This window comes from Wyeomyia smithii, chromosome 2, assembly GCF_029784165.1.
Source record: "Wyeomyia smithii strain HCP4-BCI-WySm-NY-G18 chromosome 2, ASM2978416v1, whole genome shotgun sequence".
NCBI classification, from domain to species: domain Eukaryota; kingdom Metazoa; phylum Arthropoda; class Insecta; order Diptera; family Culicidae; genus Wyeomyia; species Wyeomyia smithii.
The window spans coordinates 73344381-73359735 of record NC_073695.1 but is presented as its reverse complement, the minus strand read 5'-3'; positions in this window follow the sequence as shown (position 1 = coordinate 73359735).

Genomic DNA, 15355 nt, shown 5'->3' with positions numbered 1-15355 from the left:
ATGTAGGAAACCACACACTCAAGGTTAATACCTGACACTTCGAACCACTCCTTTCTGTTAAAATAGTAAGCGTTGCATTTGTACACCCTTGATAAACTATTTATTCGTTGCCAATTCCTCGACCAGATCAGACGTCTTTTATTCTATCAGATTATGGGCACAGGATAGCTCTAAACAAACTGTTACATAGCAACAGCAAGCTAACAAACGAAAAGTGAAAATTTTTTCGCACGAAGACTTCAAGTAGTTTTATCAAGATGTCCGTAAGACAAACAGGGGACGGATTGTTACCAGCTCAAGATAGTTTAACGGCCATCACCGAATCAGCATCAATTGTTCCTGAGCAGGTCAACGGTTTTGGTGAACCAGCGAATATGGGCTCCAGACGGAGTCAGCCAGCAAGGGTGTGTGAGCAGAGGATTCCGAGTACCATGTCCCATCAACCGTTGGAGAAGCTTGGGTACTCTTGGGCAACAATCAGAGCATCGAAAGAAAGCCCGGTTCCAGACGGCTGACGACCCTGAGTGACAAGAAGCTCGAAAACGATGCTGAAGAGAAAGATCAAGGGAAAAGTGGCTACATCGCTGCGTGCCGATTTCGCCGGCGAGTCGCGACGTGGTGGTGGTGATGGACGACGAAACTTTTCTCACCCTGGATGGCTACGACTGGCAGGGCACTTCGTGTTTTACTTCCCCCACGAAGGAAGAGCGCTCCGAGGTAAAGGTCACTTTACACGCCTCGTTCCCAAAGGAGGTGCTCCTGTAGCTAACAGTCAGCGAGAGGGGGATATTGAAGCCGCTTTTCTTTTGCTCCAGACTGGCCGAATTTTACCTGGACGAAATCACCGAGGGGTGCGACATTGCACAAGCCCTCAAAGCGAAGTGCGGGGTGGAGGTGGCTAAGGTGTCATTCCGCCTCCGCAAAGGTCCGGCGGGGACCCAGATAGCTACCTTCCGACTACCGTCGGCGGATGCTAACCTGGCCCTGAAAAAAGGCAAGTTGAAGATCGGCTGGTCTGTATGTCCTCTGGGCATACTACAGCAACCAGACATTTGCTTCGGTGCTTTGAGGGTGGACATAAGTCCTGGACCTGCAAGGGGCCCGATAGGAGCCAGTTGTGCAGACGATGTGGAGGTGTAGGCCATAAAGCGAAGGACTGTGGGGAGTCTCCTAAGTGTATGGTATGTTTCGGGAAACGGGACGCCAAACACTTTATGGGAGGCCCCAGGTGCCCAGCCGGTAAGCCGGCTGCGAAACCACGGGCGTAAGGGTGACGCAACTGAACCTGAACCATTGCTTCGCGGCACAGCAGCTGCTACACCAAGCAGCCACTGAGTCGTTGTCGGACATCGTCATCATATCGGACCCCTATCGCATCCCTCCCGGAAACGGTTACTGGGTTGCGGATAAGTCCAGTATGGCGGCCATATGTACGACGGGCAAGTTCCCGGTTCAGGAGGTTGTCTCAACCTCAGAAGAAGGGTACGTAGTTGCTGAGGTGAACGGAGTGTTCTACTGCAGTTGCTATGCTCCGCCACGTTGGTCTACCGAAAGGTTCACCCTGATGATCGATCTCCTATCCATGGAGCTAACGGGCCTAACGCCGTTGGTGGTAGCGGGCGACTTCAACGCCCGGGCTGTTGAGTGGGGAAGTCGCTTCACGAACCAGAGGGGCCAGATCTTGTTGGAGGCTTTGGCAAAGCTTAACCTAGATCTGGCCAACGTTGGGAACATTTAGCAGAAATGGTGCGGAGTCGATCATCGACGTGACGTTCTCCAGCCCAGGACTGATCAAGAACTGGAGGGTAGACGATGGCTACACTAATAGCGACCACCAGGCGGTCTGTTATAGTGTAGACAACAACGAGAGGCGGCAAGCGACGAGTAGGGCCAATACTCCGTTCGCTCGCGGGTGGAGGACATCGCATTTTGATGCCGAGGTATTTGAAGAGGCAATTAGACGAGAGCGCGAGGGAGGCAGTCGTCTTCGCCCGACGCCTGACCAACTAGTTGCTATGCTATCTCGGGCGTGCGACGCCACCATGCCTAGGACTCGCCAACCTAGGAATGGGAAGCCACCGGTCTACTGGTGGACTGACGAGATAGCGGACCTTCGCAGTGCGTGCCTCCGTGCGAGACGGAGGATGCAGCGTGCGCGAACAGAGGACAGAGCGCCGCGCAGCATTCAGTTCTGCCCGATCGACGCTGAAGAGTGCGATTAAGGCCAGCAAGAGGGCCTGTTCCGATGGGCTATGCGCGAGTGCCATTACGAACCCGTGGGGTGACGCCTACAGGATCGTAATGGCCAAGACCAAAGGCGCGCTGGCGCCTGCAGAGCGATCACCAGCGGTGCTGGAGCGAATCATCGAGGGACTCTTTCCGCGCCACGAGCCAAGTCCTTGGCCTCCGGCGGTCGAGTCCCACGTCCGACGTTCCAGTATCTTAGACACAGACCAGGGATGGTCGGCCAACCTGCCGAGCATCCAATCCGTGGGCGACGACAGCCGTGTCGAGGTTCAGGAGGAGGCAAGGGTTACGAATGAGGAACTCATCGTGATCGCCAACTCCCTAAAGGTGAGCAAGGCACCGGGGCCGGATGGCATCCCTAACCTGGCAATCGGGCTGGCGATAAAAACGGTCCTCGGGCTGTTTCGAGTAGTCATGCAGAGGTGCCTGGATGACTGCCTCTTTCCGGATAGGTGGAAGCGGCAGAAATTGGTCCTACTGCCGAAGGCTGGGAAACCACCAGGTGACCCATCGGCATATAGGCCTATCTGCCTGCTAGACACAACGGGTAAGGTACTTAAGAAGATTATCCTCAACAGACTTATGAGGTACACAGAGGGTGTAAACGGTCTGGCAAGTAACCAGTTCGGCTTCCGGAAGGGCAGGTCCACGCTGAATGCAATCACCTCCGTCACCAAGACGACGGAGATAGCACTCCAGCGCAAGAGAAGGGGAATACGCTATTGCGCAATCGTCACGCTTGACGTGAAGAATGCGTTCAATAGCGCCAGTTGGGACTCCATAGCACTCGCGCTCAGGAGCATCCACGTACCGGTGTCGCTGTACAAGATTCTGGGAAACTACTTCCAGAATCGAGTACTGGTTTACAACACAGAGGAGGGTCAGAAGTGCGTCCCAATCACCGCCGGGTTCCGCAAGGTTCAATCCTGGGTCCGGTATTGTGGAACGTCATGTATGACGGGGTGTTGAAACTAAAGTTTCCTGTAGGGGTTGTGATCGTCGGCTTTGCAGACGACATAACGCTAGAGGTTTACGGCGAGTCGATCGAAGAGGTCGAGTTGACGGCCGCGCATTGCATAAGGAAGGTCGAGGACTGGATGCGCTCCAGAAAACTGGAGCTCGCGCACCATAAGACGGAGGTCACGGTTGTGAACAACCGTAAATCAGAGCAACAGGCGGTGGTCAGAGTCGGAGACTGTACCATCACCTCAAAGCGATCGTTGAAGCTTTTGGCGGTTATGGTCGACGACAAGCTCACGTTCGGGAGCCACGTCGACTATGCCTATAAGAGGGCCTCATCGGCTATTGCAGCACTATCTCGTATGATGTCCAATAGCTCAGTGGTCTATGGCAGCAAGCGAAGACTTCTTGCCAGCGTGGTTTCGTCCATACTTAGGTATGGTGGGCCAGTATGGTCCAGAGCGCTAGGTACTAACAGTTACCGCGGTAAACTGGAAAGTACCTGCAGGCTCATGTGCCTGAGAGTTGTGAGTGCGTATCGTACGGTGTCATACGATGCAATCTGTGTCTTGTCCGGCATGATGCCTATCAGCATCGCCATCAAGGAGGACAGAGAGTGCTTCGACCACCGTGACACAAGGGGCATACGAGGCACCAGAAGGTCATTCTCGATGCTCCGTTGGCAGAGGGAATGGTCTAACTCCACAAAGGGCAGATGGACGCACCGACTTATACCGGAGATATCCGGCTGGGTCGGGAGGCGACATGGCGAGGTGAACTTCCACCTGACACAGATCCTGTCAGGCCATGGTTGCTTCAGGCAATATCTGCACAGGTTCGGGCACGCGGAGTCCCCCATTTGTCCCGAGTGCGTAGAAGAGGAGGAGACTGCAGAGCATGTCTTTTTCGTATGCCCCCGTTCCGTAAGAGCGAGGAGCAACATGATGGCTGTGAGCGGGCCTGGCACTGCTCCGGACAATCTTGTCCGGAGGATGTGCGACGACCCAGACATCTGGAACGCCTCCCAGATTGTCCTGGAGCTACAACGTGTGTGGCGGGTCAATCACCAACACGCCAGTGGTAGCTAACTACCAGTCTCCAGGTAGTTAGCTAGGAGGTTATAAGAGTAAAGAGGGTGCATCACGCACAAAAGCCACTTCCCGACGTAATACTTAACCGTCGTTCCGGGAAGACCAGGGCTGGAGACTGGAGGGGTTTTAGAGGGTCGGGACAGGGATCAGTAGGTGTCTGGGGGAGTGTAACTACCCCAGCATCTCTCCCCTAGTCTCATCCCCACACTTTGAGTTCTCTTCTCAGGTGTCTGTTTGCAGATTTCCCCGCCACCTTTGAAAAAAAAAAACAAAAGACTGGCCGTGAATGTCCCCTTACGTCCACCAGCTGCATCCCTTCGAGAATGTGTGGGTAAACCTGAATCGTAAGATCTACTATATATTCACGTGGGGCCCTATTTTCTCAAAAAAAGTCGAGGCTAGAAAATTTTAAATTTTAAAATGACTTAACGCGTCGCTAGAAAGTGACGAGCAAAAAAAAGGTCTCCACTCTGTCTTCACGTCTGCCCCACGACAATAGGGTCCCTCATGTCAAAAGGCCAGGGGCTTTTGCCACCTTTGCCCCCTCCCTAAATCCGGGCCTGGCCAACACGCATGTTTTCGTTCGCCACGGTGAATATTACGGTCAACTACCGCTAGCAAGAACGTAGAATTTTCATTATACCGTAATGCATCAAATTTCGAACACTTAAGCTATGATGTAACTTCTTGCACAAAAAAATCAACGAAAAATAATTTTTTTCGACGATCTCAAAGGTTTACCATGTTGGTTAATTTATTTTTGTTGCAATTAAGTGGTATTTATATAGATTCAAACAAGTTTTGTTTATTAAATTAACAAGAATTTAAACCTAGGTTTTGATTCAAATTCCGAACACTTCCATGTAATTACTAAGAGATAGATAGGCAAACCGTCCCAACACTGACTGTCACTTTTTTCAACGCCTGCTGGTTCCCTGGAAATGGCCCCACAGTGAAGAGCTATACATGACAGGGTAAAGGACATTCCGAGGAACGAAATGGTATATAATAATCATACTTTTGATTACTCTAGCTATAATAATGTGGTTTTCATTCTAAAGTGTTCGAAGTTTATGACTGTTCTAAGTTTGAGTCAAAACGGTAATTACCTTCCATGGGAAAATGATAATGAGCAATTCTCGCTGAAACTAGGCCACTAGGTGCACTAGGTCTTTCAAATTCCATATAAATGCACATAGTTATTAGAAATAGAGAAAAAATGATAATGCCATTTTTGTTTGATCGAATTTGTTGACCCCTTGGTCACAAAGGGGCGGAACAGTTTGCAGAAAAGTTGAAATTTTAGCAATTCTTGATGTATTATTTGAGCTATATCTCTAGAATTCGTAATGTAAAGTACTACAAGTAGCACTTTTCTGTAAAGAGGAATGATAGCGCTTTCATTTGAAGTGATCAGAATTCAGGTCGCCATCTTGAATTTGGCCGCCACCTTGGATTATATCAGAAAAATGCAATTTTGATCATGTTCGCAACTGCCGATTTTCGATCTGAGACCAGCATTGGAAAGCTGAGAAAAAATGCTATAAGATGCAAGAAAAAAATTTGGTGAGCATCAGTGTTAAACCATCGATTGAAGCTGTTTTCCAAGCTGAGTTTCAAAATATTCATCGTACATCGCGCGATCAACGTAGTAACCTGTCTACTGAGACCAAGTGGATGCACATGTTATGTCCATATATTATAATCGATTGATGCTTCAACTAGTACGTCACTGCTGTTTTTTTAAAGTTTAGTGAGAATAATGAGTACAACACTAGCATGTGTGATACTAACAAAGCGATAGGTTTTTTATTACTGTGCAGTTCCACAAAAAATGTCCCAGTTTTAATATTTCATTTAAATTGTCATTTTTAATTTGGCTGAAACTTTGCATAGACGTTTCTATAGGCAAAAAATGCCATTATGTGCTAATGGTTTAATATTTTGCAACACGATTAATTTTTGAGAAGCTATCGAAAAATGCTATTTTGGGAAGGTATTTATGATTACAAATATTTTTAGGGCTATAACGGTTTGTTTGATCGGTATGACGTCTTCGATAAAGTTGTGGATAATACTTTTGTCTTTCCGAAAAAAACATACACTCTATAACTTTTTTTTGGTTGCATTGTTTCAGTAATTTTTTGTAGTTTTTATAGAAAAAATAGATTTAAAAAAATGAGCTTTTTAGATAGATATCGGCTCTATGATCGTCAGTTTTCACCCATTATCGCCCGGGGGGTAAATGATGTCCTAGAGCGATAAGTTTTTGCATCATGGTTTTTCATAATGCAGATTATCTTCCTGCAAAAGATTAGTTAGTAGTTAGTGGTAGATCTATGTCTTCATTGGCCACCCGGGCGATAATAGCTGAAACCTGACGATAAATTTACATTTTCCTCTTACCTTTTCTTCAATAAAAAAATCATTTTAAAGTGTATATTTTTTCGGAGAGACAAAAATATTAACTACTACTTTATAGAAGACGTCGTACCGATCAAACAAACCGTTTTGGCCCTGAAAATATTCGTAATCATAAATACCTTCCCAAAATAACATTTTTCGATAGCTTCTCAAAAATGAGTCGTGTTGCAAAATATTAAACCATTAGCACAGAATGGCATCTTTTGCCTATAGAGTTCAGCCAAATTAAAAATGACAATTTAAATGAAATATTAAAACTAGGACATTTTTTGTGGAACTGCTCAGCAATAAAAAACCTATCGCTTTGTTAGTATCACACATGCTAGTGTTGTACTCATTATTCTCACTAAACTTTAAAAAAACAGCAGTGGCGTACTAGTTGTAGCATCAATCGATTATGATATATGGACATAACATGTGCATCCACTTGGTCTCAGTAGACAGGTTACTACGTTGATCGCGCGATGTACGATGAATATTTTGAAACTCAGCTTGGAAAATAGCTTCAATTGATGGGTTACCACTGATGCTCACCAATTTTTTTTCTTTTTCTTTCAAATTTCTTCTTTTGACTAACCCACTAAATTAAAAAATAAACAATTTTCATGAAAAAACAATAGAATCTTGTAGTTATTTTTCGTATAAATGCAGTCAAACTGAAAGAATGATTTTGATCAATGTAGGGTAAGGAACGGCTTAAGCAGTAACGCCTATTCTAATCAGTCGAAGAAAACAGGCCTCAAACTCCTGAATTTTGATCAATACCGACAATTTCAATGATGGAAACGAAAACTTTGATTGTCTAGCTGCCTTACGAATATAAAAAATACCGTTAATCACAAAGAAATCCGTGAACAATCCCCAGTTGAAACAAATCGACCTATATTGCAGCCATTCAGTAGCTATTTCGAGTGCTGAAAAACGCCTGAAAACATATTGAAACTGCTTAAAATAGGTTCGGGGTAATTGAAATAATGTCTCTCGATTAGTAACTTTAATTGATTATTGTTGAAGTTTGATAAGTTAGTTTTACAATCTGAAAACAAGTTTTAACAGAGAAAAAGATGGAGAACAGATTGATATACTTCTGTTTGAATTTCACCCAACACATTTCGAATATTTCGTCTCAATACACAGACGGTTCCTAAAGCTGCTTACCTTTTACCCTTAACGTTAACTTTTTTTTTTAATTTAGATTTATTTATTTTATATTATTTTTAGTTTAATGTAATTTTTTCGGCCGATTTTTAATGTTTTCATTTGATATCATGTTGTCTTTTTTTTAATTTTTTGACGGATTTTTTTTATTTATTTTTAATCTCTCATTTTTTAAGAAAATTTAACCCGTTCAGGTACAATATATTGTTTATTATTATTTTATAATTTTCTCAACTTAAATTCAAATTAACCTAAAAACGGATAAGCTCTTTTTATAGAATGTTAATTCAAACCATTGAAATCCAAACATTCTCAAAAATGTTGGACTTGAAAATTACCCTTCAACGAAAAATTTAGTTTTCATATCTTAATCCTGGACTTTATACCAAAATTTTTGTTATAACTTCAAATATGTTTGAAAAGAGGAACAATTCAATTCCTCTATGTTGTTAATTAATGTTTTTTTCATTTCAATCTTTTGAAGAATTTTTTTTCCAGTACCGTCAGCCAGAGTTAGATTGACATTGAGACAATCTCACCCCGGCTTATGGTGTATATTTTTTTACTAGGCAGCTTTTCTTTCCTGCAATTCTCGGACAGTTTTCCTGTTCAACCAAACTTTCTGAGCTACAATGCTTCGAATAGACCTGTTCCAAAACACACACTCCCTTTTAGAAAATTACTCCTACAGAAGTATTAATGTGATATATTGACAACGCTAACGAAAAACAACACTTGCAACAGTTTATTTATTAACAAATCAAATTCACAAATGCTCATAACTACGATACCGCTGCTGATATCCTTTGAGGTTACTATCTGCCTCTCTTACAACGAGCATCCGAGGCCCATATCCAAACAGGTTCAAATTGTCGTAAACATCATACAGCAGAGCCGCCATGTACCAGTTAAGATTTCTCAGTGGGTAGGCTTGCATTATGTTGGAGCTGGCTTTTTGAATTATATCCAACACCTGGGCGTACCGCTCATCACTGTAGAATTGCGATTCTTGCGAATGCATCTCTGGCAAATTTTCTGCGGGCGGTTTATCCGATTGTCCGTTAGCAGTAGCCACAAACAAAAGTACGGCGATGATTGCTAAGGTTGCAAGTTTCATTGTTATTGAATTTTCGAGTTTACAATTTAGATACGACTTGCTGCAGAGAAGAACATCAACTGAACGAAAATTGCCAAGTAGATGCTCCCTGAAGAAAATTTGCACGTTGTGTCCTTTCTCTACCAGCCAGTTAGTCGCTGAAATTATCGTTTTGGCTTTCCAAACTTTCACCGCACCGGTGGAGGGGATCGTTTTGGCGATGAGTATTCTTACCTCAGCATGGCAAGAATATCTCTCAAAAACATTTCATTACAACAAGCGAACTGATGCAGGTGTGTTCATTGCTGTGAGACCCGGCTTCATCGATATCGTAATTTACTTACAGATAATTTCACAATGTCACAAAAACCGCGACTGCTCGTATCTCTATTGTTGATTTTTGCTGTAAGTTTTGTACGAACAGACCCCCGTATAACCTTCAACACATTAGCCGGTTTAGAAGGAGTTCCCGCGGGTGATGCTGAGGCCGAGGCGCAGTACAAACTATCGGAGGAGGCCGTTTCGCGACTGGAGAAGGCACTCTTAGAATCTCAGCAGGGTGCAAAGGATCCGCAAGCTGTGCTGAATCTCTTTTTTGGAGCGTCCAGTTTGGTTAGTGATATGAACCAAAACCCTCCGATCTGGGTACTGTTCGATCAGTTCGATGCTTTCTTTAACATTGCCAAGCTGCTGCCGCAGCAAAATCAAATTCTGTTTGTTAAACGGTATTGAGTGGAATGATAAAAAAATACATAATTGATTGTACAAGAGTTTTGTCGCTTCTTCGAAAGAAATTTCTTGCCAGATGGGGTTCGCAAATATTCATCATGAATCGCAAAGTTCCTCCAGAGTATTCATTGTGATTTAGATAATTTCAATATCTATTGCTAACAATTTTAGAAAACCAAGAAAAATAATTATTTTAAACTAACAGTTCAAAAGTTATATTATAAGTTCATAGTGGAACATAAACCACAAGTAATTTGGTAGTATGAGTACTGATACATTTACCCTACACAAGGGTTATTATATTTATGTATGAACAATTCAGTCGAGTTGCTGCAATCAATGGCAAAATTAGCCACAATATTGAAATTGCTACTTCGCTTTCATATGAAAATGTTATTTTTACACTCATTTCGTGGGCAAAATATTTCAAAATGGATAGCAATGTGTGGGCCTTCCTTGACTAAGCAAGCTAAGCTTTGTAGATTTTTTCTAGAAGATTTATTTAGAAAAACAATTGAAAGGTCAGTTTTCGGGACCTTTAATATAATAACGATTTATTTGAAAAATGACAAGAGTAAGAGAAAAGTTGTAAAAGGATGGTTTTTGGGAAATTATCTGAATTTCCATTCGAAAATGTAAAAAAAAATCAATTTGATATCCCATACTCTAAATAATAGATTTTAAAATCACCAATTAATTTAGTAAAGGTTATTTAACTCTCTTGAAACTCAACACAATAAGAGACAATGTTAGATATCAAAAGTTTTTGTTAGAAAATATTTTTTCAGTTTGCACCATTCCTATGCATGTTTTATTCCAGGATTACGATGTCTAATATTTTTCGATTAAACTAAACAATTTATATTTTATTGTTCTTTCAAATCTATTGGCTTCTATCACTTTTTCGCCCCAACAGCAGCGTCAACTACGCAAAATACAACAGTTAAAAGGCGGTCCTACTTCCTCCCAGAACTCATTTCAGTTTAAGCTGTTGGCAAGTATAATACGTCTACTATTCGAAACTTTCCCCACGATGAAACTCAAAATAAGTACCGAGTTGCCACAAGTGCTGTCACTGCTGTTGCTGGCGATCTTCACCATCGGCAGGGCGACGGCAATCGATTCATCCTTTTGGAAAGTATCGACCAAGTACGGAGATAAACTGACTGCCCCTCTACAGGAACACCGAGAATTTACACACACCAAGCCGAATCACCCCTTACCGGTTCAGTCCCGTCAGGAAAACGATCTACCCGGTGAGAAACAAAAAGAACACATTCACCAATCACACAAAGCAACGAAGAAGGATGGAGCTCCTGCGCCTCCCTCGCGACCAGCCATCAATTTCGAGCATTTCGATACCGACGGATCGACAAAACATTACCAGATGCAAATGCCTGAGCTGATCAAAAAACTCATGACATCCAATTTTACCAGCGCAGACTTTTACAACCTCGATGCGCCTCGTGCCGGCTTAAATCCCAAGACTGAATTTGTACAGTTTCAACCCATGTCCGATAGAAGCATGAAGAAATTAAAACGATATCTCGCTGCTTCGGAAGAGTTAGTCGCTGTCTACAACGACATCCAAGCACTTGCGGTAAATAACGTTGAAATTCTACAAAACCTGGTCTCAAATACCAACCAAGATTTCGTTGGTTATTACAATTAATATCGATTACCCTTAATAAAGAAAATAAAGTTTAACAGTATGTCTTTTGTTTTACTGAACATCGAAAACTCCTCCCAAAAAAGAATCACTTTCCATTCAGTGTCAAGGTGAAAGGCAACTTTCTCACCCCTTTAGCCTTTATCTGCAATTCACCGAACCCGTACAGAGAGGAGTTTTCTTTTGACCATCAACTGGACGACATGTATTTCGGCGCTGTTCTGATCACAGCTGTGGCTGCCGAAATTCTGCTGCTGTCAAGCGCCCCTCGAGTAGCCGCGCATGATGGAGAACCAGGGCATCATCACGCAACCTATATCGAGGAAATCCATATACACTCACCGGTGGCTTGGTACCCCCAAATCATGGACGTAATCGTTGACTTCTATTCGCATGTGTTGTGCAATATGGTCCAGGTTTACAAGGTTGCCAGGTACCGTTTGGAACAGCAGAACGCTCTCTTGAAGCAGTTCCAGCCGTTCTACGGAAGCATCGGATTGTACTACGATGGTGACCATCTGCGGTCGGTTCTCGCCAGAAGAAGCAGTAACTTCGAGGATCTGCCGAGCGGCAACTATTCTGTGCCGCAGCCGAAAGTGGCTTTGGATGTGGTGGACTCGGTGAAAATTCTGATGGAAAATTTGAAGCAGCTTAAAAACTAATGAACAATGGCAAGTAGTAATGTGCAGTGGTGAAGTATTATTAGAAAAAAAAAATACACAGAAAAATTCGAAACTTTTATTACTGACATTTTCTTGAGAAACCCGCCGATCAGCAGACAAACGTTGTTACAAACCAGTCACTTCGCGTTAGCAGCTTCTCGAGCCGGATGCATTGTATCGCAATCCTAAATTTTTGCCTGTTTATGAATAGTTGGCCACAAAGCCTATCGAACAGAAGAGATAACGTTAATTCACGGAATTGTAACATGTAGAGCTGGTTGTATTGTGAACGTCTGGTTATTTGATCATACTTCTTTTAATTGATAGAATTTTGTTGAAGTGCTTTTGTATTTAATTTATTTTATTGTGTTCAATTTACTGAACAATAATTTTCAAATGAACTGAACTCGATCCTGTCCAAACAGAGTGCAACTCTCTTTGTGCCTTTGGTTATTTTCATTGGCGTAACAAAACAAAAGATCAATTCTTTAAATTGTTACTACAACAATATTGAAGCAACATAAGTACCATAATTACAATTTGGAGGTTTTGTTTGTTTAGTTCACTTCTGAGGTGAGAGTAAATCGACTGTGCGAGTGTTTGTAAGAGTAGGGTAAAGTTGGGTTTAATTAAAAATTAAAAACCCTATACCATAAACAAAAAAGTTATCTTAAAAGTTGAATATCTCCGCAACGGCGCATATTGCATTCTGTGGATAGGCGATTCTTATGTAAAATTTTCCGCTGAACACATTGGTGACAGCAGATTTAAAAAAAATTGGGGGTGTTTTGAGATAAACGAAGTTTTAGTTTTTAAACGTAAAAATATCAATATTGGCAACACAAAATCTGATAATGCCATTCGATGACACATTCGATTGTAAATTTAATTACCTTTAAAAAGAGTGTCTAATATTGTCTGTAGCTCCTACGGTCTCTGAGATATGATGTTTTTCCAAAACATGAAAAATGATTTTTTGTCCAAAAATACAAAAATGGAGAGCCTCGAAATTGGAGGTGGGTTGTCCGATTGACTCAAAACTCTGGATTTTTCAGTTTCGACCTAAAACAAGTCATTTTATTCATTTTGAAGTGAATCGGAGAGGGTCGTTGCATTTGCCTGATCACTTGACATGGGATGTCCCATGTACATTTCAGCTACTTCGTAAACTGATACTGAACGATCATTTCCGAGTTCGTTGAAATTTTTCACAGTTATTCTGTTTGATAAAGGAGTCATTTTATGAATCAGTTCTTCATGTTGACTCACAACTGATGTTTTAAAAGGGGTTATCCAAAAATGAGATATAGAATATTTAATTCATCAGTCACATTTTTAAATAGGCCCTTTTGAAACAGAACTGCTATCATAAAATGACCTCTTTATCAAACAGGAATAATTGAACAAGTTTTAGCGAAATTAGAAACGACTTGCTAAAATTACTTACTTTCCTGACGAAACATCCCTCAGGACCAGTTTCTTGAGTGTCCTACATTTCTAAGATCTTACTCCACTTGGTTCAACCTCGAGCTCGATGCGTGCTTCTAAGTCTTGTACAGGCCTAATTCGAGACGAATTGTTGTTCAGCATTCTTACAACATACCCTGCCCATTGTACCCTTCCAGCTTCAGCGTCTTTCTGGTAACTGGGTTCGCTGTAGAGTTGCACCAGCTCGTGGTTCATTCTTCACATCCATGCGTTATCCTCACGAAGATGGTTACCAGAACTCAACGTCTTGTAGAATCCGTAGTAGGCACGACTTCCAGCTACACGTCTGCGAAATTCCCTGCTGCAGTTGTTGTCTGACGTACACAAACTCGTCAACCACCTAGAACTAATCTTCGTCGATCACTACGCTACTGCCTATGCAAGCCCTATCGCTCTCGATTCCCCCTGCTAGCAGATATTTTGTCTTTAGCGTATTTATCTTCTATCCAACCTTTTCTGTTTCACGTTTCAGACTTAGAACGCATTCACAAAAGCAGTTAGTTCGACTATGCAGTGCTAATATGAAGTCAATTCAATCAATCAGCATGAACAGAATTTCGTCGTCTCTCAGCTGCGAAATTGCAACATGATGCAACACGCAATAGCGAGCAAACGGAATCGCTTGATGTTACAAACCGCAATAAGATACGGGTTAAAACCGTTGCGTGTGTGAGGGCACCATCGGTGTTTAGTCGCTGGATACAAAAATCCTATGCGAATTGTGGAATAATTCGTCTGAAGAACATTAGAGAATTGAAAAACTGAACTGAAAGGCGTGGCCTATTTCGTAGCACCCTTCGGCTATAAAAGAGTGTTTCTGGGAAAACTAGCTACATTCATTAGTCGGAAGGTGACCTGGATGGACCATCCACAACGTTAACAGCAGTAGCAGCAGATATCAGCACTTAGCACTGAGTCAGCAGTAACAGACAATAGCAGCGGGTTGCGCCTGTGGCTGCTTTCAAATTAAACAAATCACTTGCCCTGTGGTTGGTCACCACGTCTCAGGCCTCTACCAGGCTGAACGCTAACGCGAGCGATTGGGCGAGATTTTTGCCGTACATCAGCCGGCACTCCCTCTAATGGAAAATTTGGATCATTTTGTTCAGAAGAATATTACTGTCGGTAATATTACAGAGATGCGATTGCATTATATCCGATATGTAATTGAACAATTGTTCTTTTGAGAACAAATAAAACACTAAGTATGAAGAGTTAATAGCTTTGGGCACCAGTAGCAGTATGGTAACAGCCTCAGCGGTAGGTGCAGCCGGTACTTCCCTGAGACCGATGTTATAAGGAGTAAATGGAAGCGGCACGGCGAAACAGTTCGGGTGTGCTTAGACGCGCGTCAGTTTTCGTTGTTGATATTATTCCCCACATTAAACGACGCGCTTTCGTACGATAGCGGCGGTATTAGCGGTAGATGCATTTGCCAACACTTACTCCAGTAAAGCCGTATCTAATTTTCAATGTGAAAACACCTTTCTATTGTGTTGGCCGTGCGCATTAGGCCTCTGCCAGGCTACAATCACAGAACAGGTATGCAACTAAATAACCAAAAACGAGACCAAATCTCATTATTTTAAGTATCGACACATTTTTTTCCGTGTTGGGTATTTTCGTCACTGCGACCAATTTTTTGATATTTGTGACAAGTATCGACACATAGCGGTGGAAGAAACGCATTTTACACTCAGAATTTTCATTACTTATACCATTCATACCTGCTTGTGGTGAAGATTTATTTCGGTCTCTCTTGCCCTCAGACAAAACTAAAAAGCAAAAAGACTGTGTACGAGCTCTCGCCACTCTTTCATCGGGCGAATTG